At 39.1% G+C, this 17,778-nt stretch overlaps 1 protein-coding gene across 26 annotated transcripts in view; it reads right to left on the minus strand.

Annotated features, from left to right (window-relative positions):
- Nucleotides 1-17,778, minus strand: part of STXBP4 (syntaxin binding protein 4) — a 214,891-nt gene that overhangs the window by 164,137 nt on the left and 32,976 nt on the right. The gene's annotated exons all lie outside the window — the stretch shown is intronic.

Raw genomic sequence — 17,778 nt, forward strand, 5'->3', positions numbered from 1 at the left:
TAAAGAAACTGATTAAGGTGTTTCTTAAAAACATTATTGACACAATTTTTAAATTTTAATTAATTTATTTTAATTGGAGGCTAATTACTTTACAATATTGTGGTGGTTTTTGCCATACATTGACATGAATCAGCCATGGGTGTATATGCGTCCCCCATCCTGAACCCTCTTCCCACCTCCCTCCCTACCCCATCCTTCTGGGTTGTCCCAGTGCACCAACTTTGAGTGCCCCGTTTCATGCAGCAAGCTTGGACTGGTCATCTATTTCACATATGGTAATATGCATGTTTCAATGCTATTCTCTCAGATCATCCCACCCTTGCCTTCTCCCGCAGAGTACAAAAGTCTGTTCTTTATACCTGTGGTCTTTTGCTGTCTCGCATATAGGGTTGTCATTACCTCTTTCTAAATTCCATATGTATGCATTAATATATTGTATTGGTGTTTTTCTTTCTGACTTACATCACTCTGTATAATAGACTCCAGTTTCATCCACCTCATTAGAACTGAGTCAAATGTGTTCTTTTTAACAGTGGAGTAATATTCCATCATGTATATGTACCACAGCTTTCTTAGCCATTCATTTGCTGATGGATGTCTAGGTTGCTTCCATGAACTAGCTATTGTAAATAGTGCTACAATGAACACTGGGGTACACGCGTCTCTTTGAATTCTGGTTTCCTTGGTGTGTATGCCCAGCAGTGGGATTGCTGGGTTGTATGGCAGTTCTATTTCCAGCTTTTTAAGGAATATCCACACTGTTCTCCACAATGGCTGCACTATTTTGCATTCCCACCAACAGTGTAAGAGGGTTCCTTTTTCTCTGCACCCTCTCCAGCATTTATTGCTTGTAGACTTTTTGATAGCAGCCATTCTGACCAGCATGAGATGATACCTCATTGTGGTTTTGATTTGCATTTCTCTGATAATAAGTGATGTTGAGCATCTTTTCATGTGTTTGTTAGCCATCTGTATGCGTTCTTTGGAGAAATGTCTGTTTAGTTCTTTGGCCCATTTTTTGATTGGGTCATTTATTTTTCCGGTATTGAGCTGCTTGTATGTTTTTGAGATTAATTCTTTGTCAGTTGCTTCATTTGCTATTATTTTCTCCCATTCTGAAGGCTGTCTTTTCACCTTGCTTATAGTTTCCTTTGTTGTGCAAAAGTTTTTAAGTTTAATTAGGTCCCATTTGTTTATTTTTGCTTTTATTTCCATTACTCTGGGAGGTGGGTCATAGAGGATCTTGGTGTGATTTATGTCAGACAGTGCTCTGCCTATGTTTTCTTCTAGGAGTTTTATAGTTTCTGGTGTTACATTTAGATCTTTAATCCATTTTGAGTTTATTTTTGTGTATGGTGTTAGAAAGTGGTCTAGCTTCATTCTTTTACAGATGGCTGACCAGTTTTCCCAGAATCACTTGTTAAAGAGATTGTCTTTTCTCCATTGTATATTTTTGCCTCTTTTGTCGAAGACAAGGTGTTCATAGGTGCGTGGATTTATCTCTGGGCTTTCTATTTTGTTCCATTGATCTGTATTTCTGTTTTTGTGCCAGTGTTGATGACTGTGGTTTTGTAGTAGATAGAGCCTGAAGTCAGGCAGGTTGATTTCTCCAGTTCGATTCTTCTTTCTCAAGATTGCTTTGGCTACTTGAGGTTTTATGTGTTTCCATAGAAATTGTGGAATTATTTGTTCTAGTTCTGTGAAAAATATTGTTGGTAGTTTGATAGGGATTGCATTGAATCTGTAGACTGCTTTGGGGAGTATACTCATTTTCACTATATTGATTCTTCCAATCCATGAACATGGCATATTTCTCCATCTATTTGTGTCCTCTTTGATTTCTTTCATCAGTGTTTTATAGTTTTCTATACACAGGTCTTTTGTTTCTTTCGGTAAATTTATTCCTAAGTATTTTATTCTTTTCATCTTAATGGTGAATGGGATTGTTTCCTTAATTTCTCTTTCTGTTTTCTCATTGTTAGTGCATAGGAATGCAAGGGATTTTGGTGTATTAATTTGATACAATTAAAGCAAAGCACAGTATTAGTAAAGAATGACTTAAAGAAAAGAGCAAAAAGAAAATTTTAGACGAAGAGTCCCAACAGTAAAAAGCTTTTATTAAAGTCTGGTTTGGTAGTATATACGTTTTCCTGATAGCTCAGTTCATAAAGAATCTGCCTGTAATGCAGGGGACCCCAGTTCGATTCCTGGGTCGGGAAGATTCCCCTGGAGAAGTGAAAGGCTACCCATTCTAGTAATCTTAGGCTTCCCTTGTGGCTCAGCTGGTAAAGAATCTGCCTGCAATGTGGGAGACCTGGGTTCAATCCCTGGGTTGGGAAGATTCTCTGGAGAAGGGAAAGTCTACTCACTCCAGTAGTCTGGCCTGGAGAATTCCATGGACTGTATATTCCATGGGGTCACAAAGAGTCAGATACAACTGAGTGAGTTTCACTTTGCTAATATACATGAACGAAATGGAAATGTTCATGTATTCCTAGAATAAACTTTCATGTTAAGGAATCCTGAAGATATGAAGACACAGCCTGGTATACTAGGAAAAGAAACCTGTTTTAAAAGGTCAGTTGTATGAGACAAACACAGGTCTGTCTGTGATAAAGTAGGCCAAATAATTCTAGGATATTTCAGAATATAAGACTCATTCAGTTTAGCTTCTTAGCATTCCTGTATCTTTGAACCCATCAAACATTAAGAGTTATTTCACAGTTAGAATTTTTAAAAATTCAGCCAATGATCTTAAGTATATTGATTCTACCCACATTTCTGTTCATGGTCAAATATCGTCTTTTTTGGATCTGTTGTCCTTCCTGTGACTGACACAGGACCAGTTGGTTATACAAGGAGTTCTACTGACATCCTACTAATAACAACCAATCCTAACTGACTGCCTGGCATTGTCTTTTCCAGGACCTGTCTCTGCCGATGACTATATGTGTGTGTGCTCAGTTGTGTCTGACTCCTGCAACCCCATGGACTGTAGCCCACCAGGTTCCTCTGTTCAAGAATACTGGAGTGGGTTGCCATTTCCTCCTCCAGGGGATCTTCCTGACCTAGGGACTGAACTTGCATCTCCTGCTTTGACAGGCAGTTTTTTTATCCCTAAGCCACCTGGGAAGTCCCCCTGCCTAAAACTAGCCTAACTGAATAAGACAAAGCATAAATGTTACAAAATTTAATGTATACATTAGGTAAGTTTTCTTAGTCTTCATTTGTCTTTTAATTCAAAGCGGAAAATGAAAAACGAACTCTCTTCATTTTTAGTTCCTAAGATGCTTCTCAATCATTAGTACAAATACACAAAGCATTATTTCTATAACTAGGGAAGAAGTTTATAAAGTTAAAAAACATTTTTACCCTTGAGGGTATTTAAGTAAATTCCAGAAATTCAAGGAAACAGCTTTTTAAAAGTCTTATTGTCTAAGCTATATCCTTGGATAACTAATCTTTGATTTGAACTGCATTATATGTAACAATGGTGATTTATAGTTACTTTACTGTTGAGTAACAATATTTTTAAAAAAAATGTATTTGTTATTATCTCTTACACTGAACACTGAGTATACAGGAAAGTAAATAAATATAAAATATTTGTCAAAAATTTTATAGAAACATGTTATTTCTAATACTGTGTAATAAAAGATACAATAATCTAAATGAATAATGACCTTATGACCATTCTGAAATATAAACATAAAATGACAAAGTCAATTTGATTTAAAATATATAGTATTTGAAAACTGGAGAGGCGGGGCTAAGATGGCGGAGGAATAGGACGGGGAGACCACTCTCTCCTCCACAAATTTATCGAAAGAACATCTGAACGCTGACCAAACTTCACAAAACTACTTCTGAAGGCTGGCTGAGGACGTCAGGCTTCCACAAAAACTGCGCATTATCTTCAAAAGAGGTAGGAGAAATTATAAAAGATAAAAAGAGAGACAAAAGAGTTAGGGACGGAGACCTGTCCCGGGGAGGGAGTCGTAAAAGAGGAGGAATTTCCAAGCACCAGGAAACCCTCTCACCGGCGGGTGTGGGGGAGGATTTTTTATCTTGGAGGGCAACATAACTGGGAGGAAAAAATAAATAAAATCCACAGATTACGTGCCTAAAGCAACTCCCAGCAAAGAACCCCAGACGCTCGCATCATCCGCCACCAGCAAGTGGGGGCTGAACGGAGAGGAGCGGGCGGCATTGCCTAGGGTAAGGACCGGGCCCGAGTGCCCCAAGGGCAATCTGAGGGAGCTAACGTGAGATAGTAACCTAAACTGTGGGACAGCCAGAGCGAGAGAACTATCCCGCGAAAAGCCCAACTCTAAGGCACTGCCGGCCCGCTCACAGAACAAAGGACTGAGCGATACCAGAGGAGAGCTAGCCGGCTGCGGACCGCCCCACCCCGCGCCGGACACAGCGGGCAGGCGGGGCCCGCCAGAGCCGGAAAGGGGCAAACTCGGCTCCAGAGAGGGCACCCCCTACCAAACTGCAAACAGGCTCCCAGTTTCTAAGCAAAGACTGCCTGAGATCCCGGAGGGTCGACAGCCGCCGGGAGGGTCGCAGCCAGAGACCAGCTCCCCAGAACCGACACAAAGCACACCGGAGCTGGGCGCGCCAGTAAACCGAGGAGGGGACCAGGGAGGTGATAAGCCACACCGCCCCAACAGGGGAGAGCGCCCTCGCCAAACTCCTGACCGCCTGGGCAGCCCCGACCGGGAACGGCACAAGCCGCGGGCGAAACCGAGTCTGCGCCTTTGTGGAGTAACCGGGAGCCTGAACCTGAGCGGCTTAGACCTGGGAAGTGCACGCAGCTCAGGGCCCGCTCCCCGGCCGAGTAACCTGAAGCCTGAGCAGGGTAGACGGGGAAAGCACACACGCCATGAGCGGGGGCGAACCCAGTGCGGCCGAAACACTGCGAGCTTACCACACACACGCCAGAATTGCAGTGTTCCTTCCTCCCCACAGCACGATTGAACAAGCGAACCTAAAGAGATCACCTCCACCGCTTTGTTGCAGGGCGGAAATTAGATACTGAAGAGATCTCCAAACAGAAGCCAAATAAACAGAGGGAAGCGCTTTGGAAGGGACAGGCCAACAGATTAAGATCCCTGTAGTTAATACTGACTGCATTGAAAAGGACCTATAGATCTTGAAAAGTATAAGCAGGAATAAGGATCTATCTAAAACTGAGCAGATCCCACACTGCTCACAACAGCTCCAGAGAAAGTCCGGGATATATATATATTTTTACTATTATTTTGTTTGTTTTTTTTTTAATTTTTTTTTTTAATTAAAAAAAAAATTTTTTTTTCTCTTCTTTCCTTTTTCTTCAAGTCCTCTATTACACCTTTAACTTTCATTTTCATAACCCACTATTAACTTGCAAAAAAAAAAAAACAACCCTATTTTTGAAGCAAACTACATACATATATCTTATACCTTTTGTGTTTTCTTTTTTTTAATGTTTTTTTCCTGTTCTACATTTTTTTACTGTTTCTTTTTTTTACTGTTTTACTGTTTTTTTTTTCTTTTTACACTGTTTCCTTTTTTTCTTTCTTTCTTTCTTTTTTTAGATTGTAAGTTTTATAAGAGTCTAACCTCTACTCTAGATTTTTAATCTTTGTTTTACATATTTGATATCAACTTTGTACATTTAAGAACCCAATCTTTAGGACCCATTTTTACTCAGGAGTGTGATCACTGGCCTGATCACTCTCTCCCCCTATTGATGCTCTTTCTTCTCCCTCAGGGAACCTCTATCTCCCACCCTCCTCCTTCTCTTCTCAACCCAATTCTGTGAATCTCTGAGGGTGTTCTGGGTACCGGAGAACACTTCAGGAACAGGATACTGCCCAGATCTCTCTCTCCCCTCTTAATTCCTCCCTTTCTACTCATGCTCACCTCTGTTACCTTCCTCCCCCCTCTCTATGTATCTCTGTGAATCACTCTGAGGGTTCCAAACTGTGGAAAGCACAGAGGGAAGTGCTTACTGGCTAGATTGCTCTCTCCACATTTGAATTCCCCTCTTCCCCTCCTGGTCACCTCAACCCACCCCCCCCACCTCATCTCTCCATGTAACTCAGTGAACCTTTCTGGGTATCCCTCACTGTGGAGAATCTTTTCACCATTAACCTAAAAGTTTTATTATTGAGGCTGTATGGAAGGAGAAGTCTTGAGGCTACTGCAAGAATAAGACTGAAAGCCAGGGGAAACATTAATTAATAAGAGACCATCCAATAGCCTCCATAAATTCACTGAAACCAAGCTCCACCCAAGAGACAATAAGTTCCAGAGCAAGACATACCACGCAAATTCTCCAGCAACGCAGGAACATAGACCTGAGCATCAATATACAGGCTGCCCAGAGGCACACCAAATCCATAGACATCTCAAAAATTAATACTGGTCACTCCATTACACTCTAGAGAGCAGAAATCCAGCTCCACCCACCAGAACACCGACACAAGCTCCCCCAACCAGGAAGCCTTGACAAGCCACCTGTCCAACCCCAACCGCAGTGAGGAACCTCCACAACAAAGAGGAACTTCATACTACCAGAATACAGAAGGGCCACACCTAACACAGCAATCTAAACAAGATGAAAAGGCAGAGAAATACTCAGCAAGTAAAGGAAAATGAGAAATGCCCACAAAGCCAAACAAAAGAGGAGGAGATAGGGAATCTATCTGAAAAAGAATTTAGAATAAGGATAATAAAAATGATCCAAAATCTTGAAAGCAAAATGGAGTTACAGATAAATAGCCTGGAGACAAAGATTGAGAAGATGCAAGAAATGTTTATCAAGGACTTAGAAGAAATAAAAAGGAATCAATATAGAATGAATAATGAAATAAAGGAGATAAAAGACACTCTGGAGGGAACCAACAGTAGAATAACGGAGGCAGAAGATAGGATAAGTGAGGTGGAAGATAGAATGATGGAAATAAACGAAGCAGAGAGGAAAAAAGAAAAAAGAATCAAGAGAAATGAGGAAAACCTCCGGGACCTCTGGGACAATATGAAACGCCCCAACATTCGAATCATAGGAGTCCCAGAAGAAGAAGATAAAAGGAAAGGCCATGAAAAAATACTCGAGGAGATAATAGTTGAGAATTTCCCTAAATTGAGGAAAGAAATAGTCACAGAAGTCCAAGAAACCCAGAGAGTTCCAAACAGGATAAACCCAAGGCGAAACACCCAAAGACACATATTAATCAAATTAACAAAGATCAAACACAAAGAACAAATATTAAAAGCAGCAAGGGAAAAACAACAAATAACACACAAGGGGATCCCCATAAGGATAACAGCTGATCTTTCAATAGAAACCCTTCAGGCTAGAAGGGAATGGCAGGACATACGTAAAGTAATGAAAGAGAATAATCTACAACCCAGATTACTGTACCCAGCAAGGGTCTCATTCAGATATGAAGGAGAATTCAAAAGCTTTACAGACAAGCAAGAGCTGAGGGAATTCAGCACCACCAAAGCAGCTCTCCAGCAAATGCTAAAGGATCTTCTCTAAACAGGAAACACAGAAAGGATGTTTCAACACGAAATCAAAACAACAAAGTAAATGGCAACGGGATCATACTTATCAATAATTACCTTAAATGTAAATGGGTTGAATGCCCCAACCAAAAGACAAAGGCTTGCTGAATGGATACAAAAACAAGACCCCTATATATGCTGTCTACAAGAGACCCACTTCAAAACTAGAGACACACACAGGCTGAAAGTGAAAGGATGGAAAAACATATTCCATGCAAACGGAGACCAAAAGAAAGCAGGAGTCGCAATACTCATTTCAGATAAAATAGACTTTAAAATAAAGGATGTGAAAAGGGACAAAGAAGGACACTACATAAAGATCAAAGGATCAATTCAAGAAGAAGACGTAACAATCATAAATATATATGCACCCAACATAGGAGCACCACAATATATAAGGCAAATACTAACAAGTATGAAAGGGGAAATTAACAATAACACAATAATAGTGGAAGACTTTAATACTCCACTCACGCATATGGATAGATCAACTAAACAGAAAATTAACATGGAAACACAAACTTTAAATGATACAATAGACAAATTAGATTTAATTGATATTTACAGGAGTTTCCACCCCAAAACAATCAATTTTACCTTTTTCTCAAGTGCACATGGAACTTTCTCCAGGATAGATCACATCCTGGGCCATAAATCTAGCCTTGGTAAATTCAAAAAAATTGAAATCATCCCAGCCATCTTCTCTGACCACAATGCAGTAAGATTAGACCTCAATTACAGGAAAAAAACTACTAAAAGTTCCAACATATGGAGGCTAAACAACACGCTTCTGAATAACCAACAAATCACAGAAGAAATCAAAAAAGAAATAAAATTATGCATAGAAACGAATGAAAATGAAAACACAACCCAAAACCTATGGGACACTGTAAAAGCAATACTAAGGGGAAGGTTCATAGCAATACAGGCGTACCTCAAGAAACAAGAAAAAAATCAAATAAATCAACTAACTCTACACCTAAAGCAACTAGAGAAGGAAGAAATGAAAAACCCCAGGGTCAGTAGAAGGAAAGAAATCTTAAAAATTAGGGCAGAAATAAATGCAAAAGAAACAAAAGAGACCATAGCAAAAATCAACAAAACTAAAAGCTGGTTTTTCGAGAAGATAAACAAAATTGATAAGCCATTAGCCAGACTCATCAAGAAACAAAGGGAGAAGAATCAGATCAACAAAATTAGAAATGAAAATGGAGAGATCACAACAGACTCCACAGAAATACAAAGGATCATAAGAGACTACTACCAACAGCTATATGCCAATAAAATGGACAACTTGGAAGAAATGGACAAATTCTTAGAAAAGTATAACTTTCCAAAACTGAACCAGGAAGAAATAGAAGATCTTAACAGACCCATCACAAGCACGGAAATCGAAACTGTAATCAGAAATCTTCCAGCAAACAAAAGCCCAGGACCAGACGGCTTCACAGCGGAATTCTACCAAAAATTTAGAGAAGAGCTAACACCTATCCTACTCAAACTCTTCCAGAAAATTGCAGAAGATGGTAAACTTCCAAACTCATTCTATGAGGCCACCATCACCCTAATTCCAAAACCAGACAAAGATGTCACAAAAAAGGAAAACTACAGGCCAATATCACTGATGAACATAGATGCAAAAATCCTTAATAAAATTCTAGCAAACAGAATCCAACATCATATTAAAAAGATCATACATCATGACCAAGTGGGCTTTATCCCAGGAATGCAAGGTTTTTTTAACATCCGCAAATCAATCAATGTAATACACCACATTAACAAATTGAAAGAAAAAAACCATATGGTTATCTCAATAGATGCAGAAAAAGCCTTTGACAAAATTCAGCATCCATTTATGATAAAAACCCTCCAGAAAGCAGGAATAGAAGGAACATATCTCAACATAATAAAAGCTATATATGACAAACCCACAGCAAACATTATCCTCAATGGTGAAAAATTGAAAGCATTTCCCCTAAAGTCAGGAACAAGGCAAGGATGCCCACTTTCACCACTACTATTCAACATAGTTTTGGAAGTTTTGGCCACAGCAATCAGAGCTGAAAAAGAAATAAAAGGAATACAGATAGGAAAAGAAGAAGTAAAACTCTCACTGTTTGCAGATGACATGATCCTCTACATAGAAAACCCTAAAGACTCTACTAGAAAATTACTAGAGTTGATCAATGAATATAGTAAAGTTGCAGGATATAAAATTAACACACAGAAATCCCTTGCATTCCTATACTCCAATATTGAGAAAACAGAAAGAGAAATTAAGGAAACAATACCATTCACCATTGCATCAAAAAGAATAAAATACTTAGGAATATATCTACCTAAAGAAACAAAAGACTTATATATAGAAAACTATAAAACACTGATGAAAGAAATCAAAGAGGACACAAACAGATGGAGAAATATACCGTGTTCATGGATTGGAAGAATAAATATAGTGAAAATGAGTATACTACCCAAAGCAATCTATAGATTCAATGCAATCCCTATCAAGCTACCAATGGTATTTTTCACAGAACTAGAACAAATCCTCTCACAATTTGTATGGAAATATAAGAAACCTCGAATAGCCAAAGCAATCTTGAGGAAGAAGAATGGAACTGGAGGAATCAACCTGCCTGACTTCAGGCTCTACTACAAAGCCACAGTCATCAAGACAGTATGGTACTGGCACAAAGATAGAAATATAGATCAATGAAACAAAATAGAAAGCCCAGAGATAAACCCATGCACATATGGACACCTTATCTTCGACAAAGGAGGAAAGAATATACAATGGAGAAAAGACAATCTCTTTAACAAGTGGTGCTGGGAAAACTGGTCAACCACTTGTAAAAGAATGAAACTAGAACACTTCCTAACACCGTACACAAAAATAAACTCAAAATGGATTAAAGATCTAAACGTAAGACCAGAAACTATAAAACTCCTAGAGGAAAACATAGGCAAAACACTCTCCGACATAAATCACAGCAGGATCCTCCATGACCCACCTCCCAGAATATTGGAAATAAAAGCAAAAATAAACAAATGGGACCTAATTAAAATTAAAAGCTTTTGCACAACAAAGGAAACTATAAACAAGGTGAAAAGTCAGCCTTCAGAATGGGAGAAAATAATAGCAAATGAAGCAACAGACAAACAATTAATATCAAAAATATACAAGCAACTTCTGCAGCTGAATTCCCGAAAAATAAACGACCCAATCAAAAAATGGGCCAAAGAACTAAACAGACATTTCTCCAAACAAGACATACAGATGGCTAACAAACACATGAAAAGATGCTCAACATCACTCATTATTAGAGAAATGCAAATCAAAACCACAATGAGGTATCATTTCACACCAGTCAGAATGGCTGCTATCCAAAAGTCTACAAGCAATAAATGCTGGAGAGGGTGTGGAGAAAAGGGAACCCTCTTACACTGTTGGTGGGAATGCAAACTAGTACAGCCACTATGGAGAACAGTGTGGAGATTCCTTAAAAAACTGGGAATAGAACTGCCATATGACCCAGCAATCCCACTGCTGGGCATACACACCGAGGAAACCAGAATTGAAAGAGACGCGTGTACCCCAATGTTCATCGCAGCACTGTTTACAATAGCCAGGACATGGAAGCAACCTAGATGTCCATCAGCAGACGAATGGATAAGGAAGCTGTGGTACATATACACAATGGAATATTACTCAGCCATTAAAAAAAATACATTTGAATCGGTTCTACTGACATGGATGAAACTGGAGCCCATTATACAGAGTGAAGTAAGCCAGAAAGAAAAACAACAATACAGTATACTAATGCATATATATGGAATTTGAAAGATGGTAACGATAAACCTATATGCGAGACAGAATAAGAGACACAGATGCATGGAACAATTTTATGGACTCTGAGGGAGAAGGTGAGGGTGGGACGTTCTGGGAGAATAGCATTGAAACATGTATATTATCATATGTGAAACAGAACACCATTCCATGTTCGATGCATGTGACAAGGGCTCAGGGCCGGGGCAATGGGATGATCCAGAAGGATGGGATGGGGAGGGAGGGGGGTGGGGGGTCCAGGAAGGGGAACACATGTAAACCCATGGCTGATTCATGTCAATGTATGGCAAAAACTATTACAATATTGTAAAGTAATTAGCCCCCAACTAAAATAAATAAATTTATAAAAAAAAATAAATAAATAAGTTTTTGAAAAAATAAAATAAAAAAAAAAGAAAACTAATTTGGATTTTATAAGCATGTGATTAAATATAACTAGCAAAGTTTGAGAATATACAATTGCTATATTCACAAGTGATTTTTTTCCCCCTCCTCCCATTTGATCAATGTATGGGAACTAAAACACAATAGTAATGCTGGAAAAGGCTAAGCAGCAAGGAGAAAGTATCTACCATATGGATCCTACATGTTCAGTAAAATGAAGGAGCTGATTTTGTAATATTTTATAAAACGAAGTCTGATGACAGACTTTGGTAACATATGCATTTAAGTCAACTATACTCAGATTATACTTAGAAACTTATATACAAGAATTTGCAATTTAATATGCTAAATATTACTCTGAGGATGTCATTTTCTCCAGGTTAAAGTGAAATGGTAACAAACAAAGAAACAAAACAACCTTTTTGCCACAGGCAAAAAGATAAGGCTAGTAAAAGTTACAGAAGAATAAACAAAATTCTGGAGAGCACTTAATTCTGAAAAGGAAGGTAGAGAATGTAATAGAGTGGGAGGAAAACACATAGGAAGACTTAATAGTAATATTTTCTACTTAGGTCAAATAGTGAAGTCTAAGTGGATTCATGGGTGTTTACTTCATTATTATGCTTCATAAGTTAGATATCTGCTCCAATATCTTTTTGTATGTGTAAAATACTACATTATTAAAAAGAAGAGAAAATTTCCATCCCATTAAATTAAAGTGAATGCTCATGACATTTAGGGCTTCCCTGGTGGCTCAGTTGGTAAAGAATCCGCCTGCAATGCGGGAGACCCCAGTTCGGTTCCTGCGTCGGGAAGATCCCCTGGAGAAGGGTACAGCTACCCACTCCAGTATTCTGGCCTGGAGAATTCCAAGGACTGTACATTCCCTGGGATTGCAAAGAGTTGGACATGACTGAGTGACTTTCACTTCATGACATTTAAGCTCAACAATGTTTCTAAATAGATGAATTTTATTTTGGTTCTATATTCCAAAATTTGCATTGGAAGTAGGGTCAAATAGTGATTTTTAAAAATCTAGCTTAAAAATAAATAAATGTCTTTGTTAAATCCAATTCTATCCCATTTGGAATCTGCAAAAATTCTTCCTTAGAATCAGCTTAAAAAGGTAGATTATAACTGAAATTTAATGACTACACTACTATTGACTTATATCCCAAAGCCTGGCAATAACTTAGGGAAAGAAAGGGAACAATGAAGGAAGCTCTGCTTCATTGAAGCAAAGCATTTAAAGGACTCTGACAAGGGGAAGAGTTCTTTTAGAATTGGGGTGGTGGACAGTAAATATTTGGTTATTTTGTTTTATTCTAAATACTCTTGGTATTAACAGTTTCTGGTTTTTGTTAAACTTCCTTGAAAAGGGAAAATTCCGTAATGATGACCATAAGCCAGATGGCAACTCCACTGTCTGCTATTTGGTCAGGAGCCTTCAGGCAGTGGACTGGGGAGGAAAAAAGAGAACCGGGCGTGGAAATCAGATAGATCTGAATTCATATTTGAGCTCCACAGATTGCTAGCTAAGATGTTCATGAACAATGAGTGAAGGTGAAGGAAGGGGATGCAGGAGGTGCACAATCTCATCCACAAGGAACAAAGAACTAAATTCTAAATCGCCAGAGACAGCTCCTCTCTCCGTGTATCTTATAGAAACCACAGCTGGTTGTCAGCATTATGGAGAAAAGGCCTTCAGAAAACAGAAGTCAGTAAGAGGGTTGAGGTGACCTACCTTCTCCCACAGTCTCTTCTCTGGCCACACGGTATTAGCCATACAGAGAAAAAAGCTCTGAGGAAGGCAATTTAACACATCTTTTATTAATATTAAGGTACACCAATGTACTGAAGTAGAATTTTCCAGGAAAACAAGAGTCAGAGAAGAGAAGAAGAAAGTCTCTGACTGTGGCTTCTGGTGTTTATATATTTTTTTCTTTCTAAAAAGTACTTGCAGCAGTTTTGTTTTTTTTTTGTTTTGCCTCCAAGAATAAGATCTTAGCTGATCATGTGAATTTCTGAACCGGTTTAAAAGTCAGAACCTGCAAACTAAAACAAAGCTATTTCTGTAAACGTCTGGCATTCAAAGCCCGTGAATTCTGCCCCAGCTTGATTAATGTGTCTGTGAAGATAGTGACTTCAGGGATTTGCCAAGGCCTCTTCCACATTGTCTAGATTCTGATTCAGCACTTACTGAGCAACTACACAACATGACAGGCAAGGTGCCAAGTGCTTTCACACACCCAACTTCAGTCTGAATTCTTTCACATCGACATTTATAAAGATGTTGAAATAATAATGTATTCTTGAATACTTCTGTTAAAAACTGCCAACATTGTCCATTTCATATTATAACGACCATAACACAGTTTTCCAAACAATGTATTACCACAGCATCAAAAATTTTCTACACAACCTGTCTCTAACTCAGTACTCCTCACTCAAAGACTGCTCCTGCAAGCTTTTGGATTCCTTTCCCATAATTTCATAAAGTGTCAATGGAGGTATCCTCTCACAATATCAGTTATTAACGTGAATGCAGGCAATTTATTTAAGCTCCAAGAGACTTGTTTTCTTAGCTGCAAGGTGGGGAATAAGTACCTATTGGACAAGGTTGCTGTGATAATTAAATAACGTATATAAAATCTTAACCCATTGTAGGTGTTAAGGAGAGGTGAATCAGAATCCATATCTGTTGAAGGCAATTTTCACAGTAATAGCAAATTTAATCCTCCCAGTCCTCAAATTCAGAACCCTTCATGACTGTCCAATAACGGGAAAAGCTGAAACTCCCAAATTTCCCAAACCTAGAACAACAAACTAGATGCAATCTATTTTTTCTAGCCTCAAATCCACTTTCCCTCCTCAGCATATAAATTCTTCACCCTATTCTCAGAAAATGTTCTTTAAACCTGCCACAGTCTTTCAAACTTTAATGTGCTTATACATATTAATTCTTGTCTAGAAAGCCACCACTCACCTTGACACTTCTGTCTGATGAACTCTCATTTAAACTTCACTGCCAAATTCAAACATTATCTCTGCTGTAGGTTTTCTCCAGCTCCCTAGATTTACTTAATTGTCCCCTTCTCTTTGCTCCAAAAGCACTTTCACTTATCTATATTACTGTACGTACTCCATACTGTCTTTAGTTGTTTACATATCTTTTTCTTCCCCATTAGACTATACAACTTCAGCAACTCCCAAATTAGTGGCACACATTCTTTCAACTGACCAGAACTATGCCCTTTTCATGGTTATTTCCCTGAGCATAGTACCAAGTATACAACAGGACCACAATAAATGAAAAAGGCCCAGGAAACACTGAAGAAATTAAGGTGGCTCTAACACAAATAACTAAGATCATGAAAACTAAGATCATGGCATCTGGTCCCATCACTTCATGGGAAATAGATGGGGAAACAGTGTCAGACTTTATTTTTTTGGGCTCCAGAATCACTGCTGATGGTGACTGCAGCCATGAAATTAAAAGACGCTTACTCCTTGGAAGGAAGGTTATGGCCAACCTAGATAGCATATTTAAAAGCAGAGACATTACTTTGCCAACAAAAGTCCATCTAGTCAAGGCTATGGTTTTTCCAGTGGTCATGTATGGATGTGAGAGTTGGATGGTGAAGAAAGCTGAGCGCTGAAGAATTGATGCTTTTGAACTGTGGTGTTGGAGAAGACTCTTGAGAGTCCCTTGGACTGCAAGGAGATCCAATCAATCCATCCTAAAAGAGTTCAATCCTGGGTGTTCATTGGAAGGTCTGATGTTGAAGCTGAAACTCCAATACTTTGGCCACCTCATGGAAAGGGTTGACTCATTGGAAAAGACCCTAATGCTGGGTAGGATTGGGGGCGAGAGGAGAAGGGGACGACAGAGGATGAGATGGTTGGATGGCATCACCGACTCAATGGACATGGGTTTGGGTAGACTCCAGGAGTTGGTGATGGACAGAGAGGCCTGGCATGCTGCAATTCATGGGGTTGCAAAGAGTCGGACACGACTGAGCGACTGAACTGAACTGAACACAAATAACAATGGCAAAGGAGAAAAGTGCATGACATTGTAATGTGAATCCTCTTGGCTGCTACTGCTTTAGCTCCCACCAAAGGATTGGTTTCTCTGCCCCTTGTCATCTAGAGACCTTTGTCCTACCTATCCAAAAAGCCTTCATCCCAGCTCCAGTGACACACTCAGCATATCCTGAAAATAGATTTATTTTCAAAGTCAGATATGACCAGCTATAATCCTTTGTAAACAACTATTAGTATCCATTTATATGATCTTTGTCTTAATCTGTAAGATTGGACCAAAAAAAAATCCTGAATATATCACATCTAAGATCCATAGTACTGATTATGAGATACACCATTATTTTATGTAATGCTATGAGAAAATACGCTGCCAGTTACACCATGACATTTACTGTAAGATCCATTTCAATTTCAGAGATGTTAGAGAGAAAATATACACATACAGACATATGTACACACACAAACCCCTATGTGTGTGTACGGAACTTCCCAGGTGGTGCTAGTGGTAAAGAACACACCTGCCAATACAGGAGACATAAAAGATGTGAGTTTGACCCCCGGATTGGGAAGATCCCCTGGCGCAGGGCATGGCAACCCATTCCAGTATTCGTACCTGTGTCTTCATGGGCAGAGGAGCCTGGCAGGTTGCAATCCATGGGGTCTCAAAGAGTCAGACAAGACTGAAGCAACTCAGCACGTGCACATGTGCATGTACATACACACGTAATTATATATCTATATATTTGTTTTATATATATTCGTGTGTATATATATGCATAGAGTCATTTCTCGGTGTTGGATACCAAAATCCATGGATGCTCAAGTCCCTTACATGAAACGCTATAATAGTTGCATGAAATCTATGCACACCCTCCCTGCATACTTTAAATCATCTCTAGATTACTTATCATACCTAATGCAATGTAAATACTACGTAAATAATTGCTTGCATGGCAAATTCAAGTTTGCTTTTTGGAATTTTCTGGAATTTGTTTTTTTGAATATTTTCAATTTGAGGTTGTTTGAATCCATAGCTTTGGAACCTAAGGATATGGAGGGCTGATTGTACGTGTGTGTGTGTGTGTGTGTGCATGTACCCTAGAATCAAATAAATAAAATATATCGGGTTTGAAGAAAAATGTCTGATTCCTGCCTGCTCTCCTTATAGTATTAGCAGAGAAAGGAAAAAAAAAAAAAAAGTGGTGTTCAGAATTAGACCCAAAGAGCCAGGAAGAAAAGGCACTTTGGTGTGGAGCCCAGATGGCAGCAGTTGAATGGCAAATAGGCAAATCAGTACTTCTCAGCAACGTGACTAAAGAATTACTCACTCTTTGGTTATTAATTTAGTAATTAATATGTGTCAGGTACCATGCTAGGGACTAAAGATATTCTTGTGAATAAAACTAGGTAAAATCTGTGCACTCAGGAAACATTCTCAGATTTGTAGTTCAGGCAGAACTGGTAAACACAATCACAGATATTGATGTACGATCACAAGCTGACACTGGTGACTATCAAGGGAAGAAACAAGCAGACAGGTGATAGGAAGGAAAGGCGCACAGACAGGAAAAACCTGGCCCTAGATTTGGGCCGGGGGATGGGGGTGGGGAACACAGGGAATACCTCTCTGTGGAAGTGGTCCTTGGGTTGATATTTAAAAGTAATGGGGGGAGAGATAGAGGGAGCAGAATACAAGATGAGAAAGAACTTGGCCCCTACCAAGGACTGAAAGAATGCTACTCTGAAAGCACAGGAATGGAGTCAGAGTAGTGAAGGGCAGAAGTCACCCTATACAGAGCCTTGTAGGCAATTAAGTATTAGTAGGCTAGGTGGAGAGGGAAATAGGAACAGTGCATAAAAGCAGACAAAGCTCTTTGTGAGATTTGATATAAACTGATGATAGATAAAGAGATGGGAATACCAGACCACCTAACCTGCCT

This window comes from Giraffa tippelskirchi, chromosome 3, assembly GCF_054371585.1.
Source record: "Giraffa tippelskirchi isolate mGirTip1 chromosome 3, T2T-mGirTip1v1.2.pri, whole genome shotgun sequence".
NCBI lineage: Eukaryota > Metazoa > Chordata > Mammalia > Artiodactyla > Giraffidae > Giraffa > Giraffa tippelskirchi.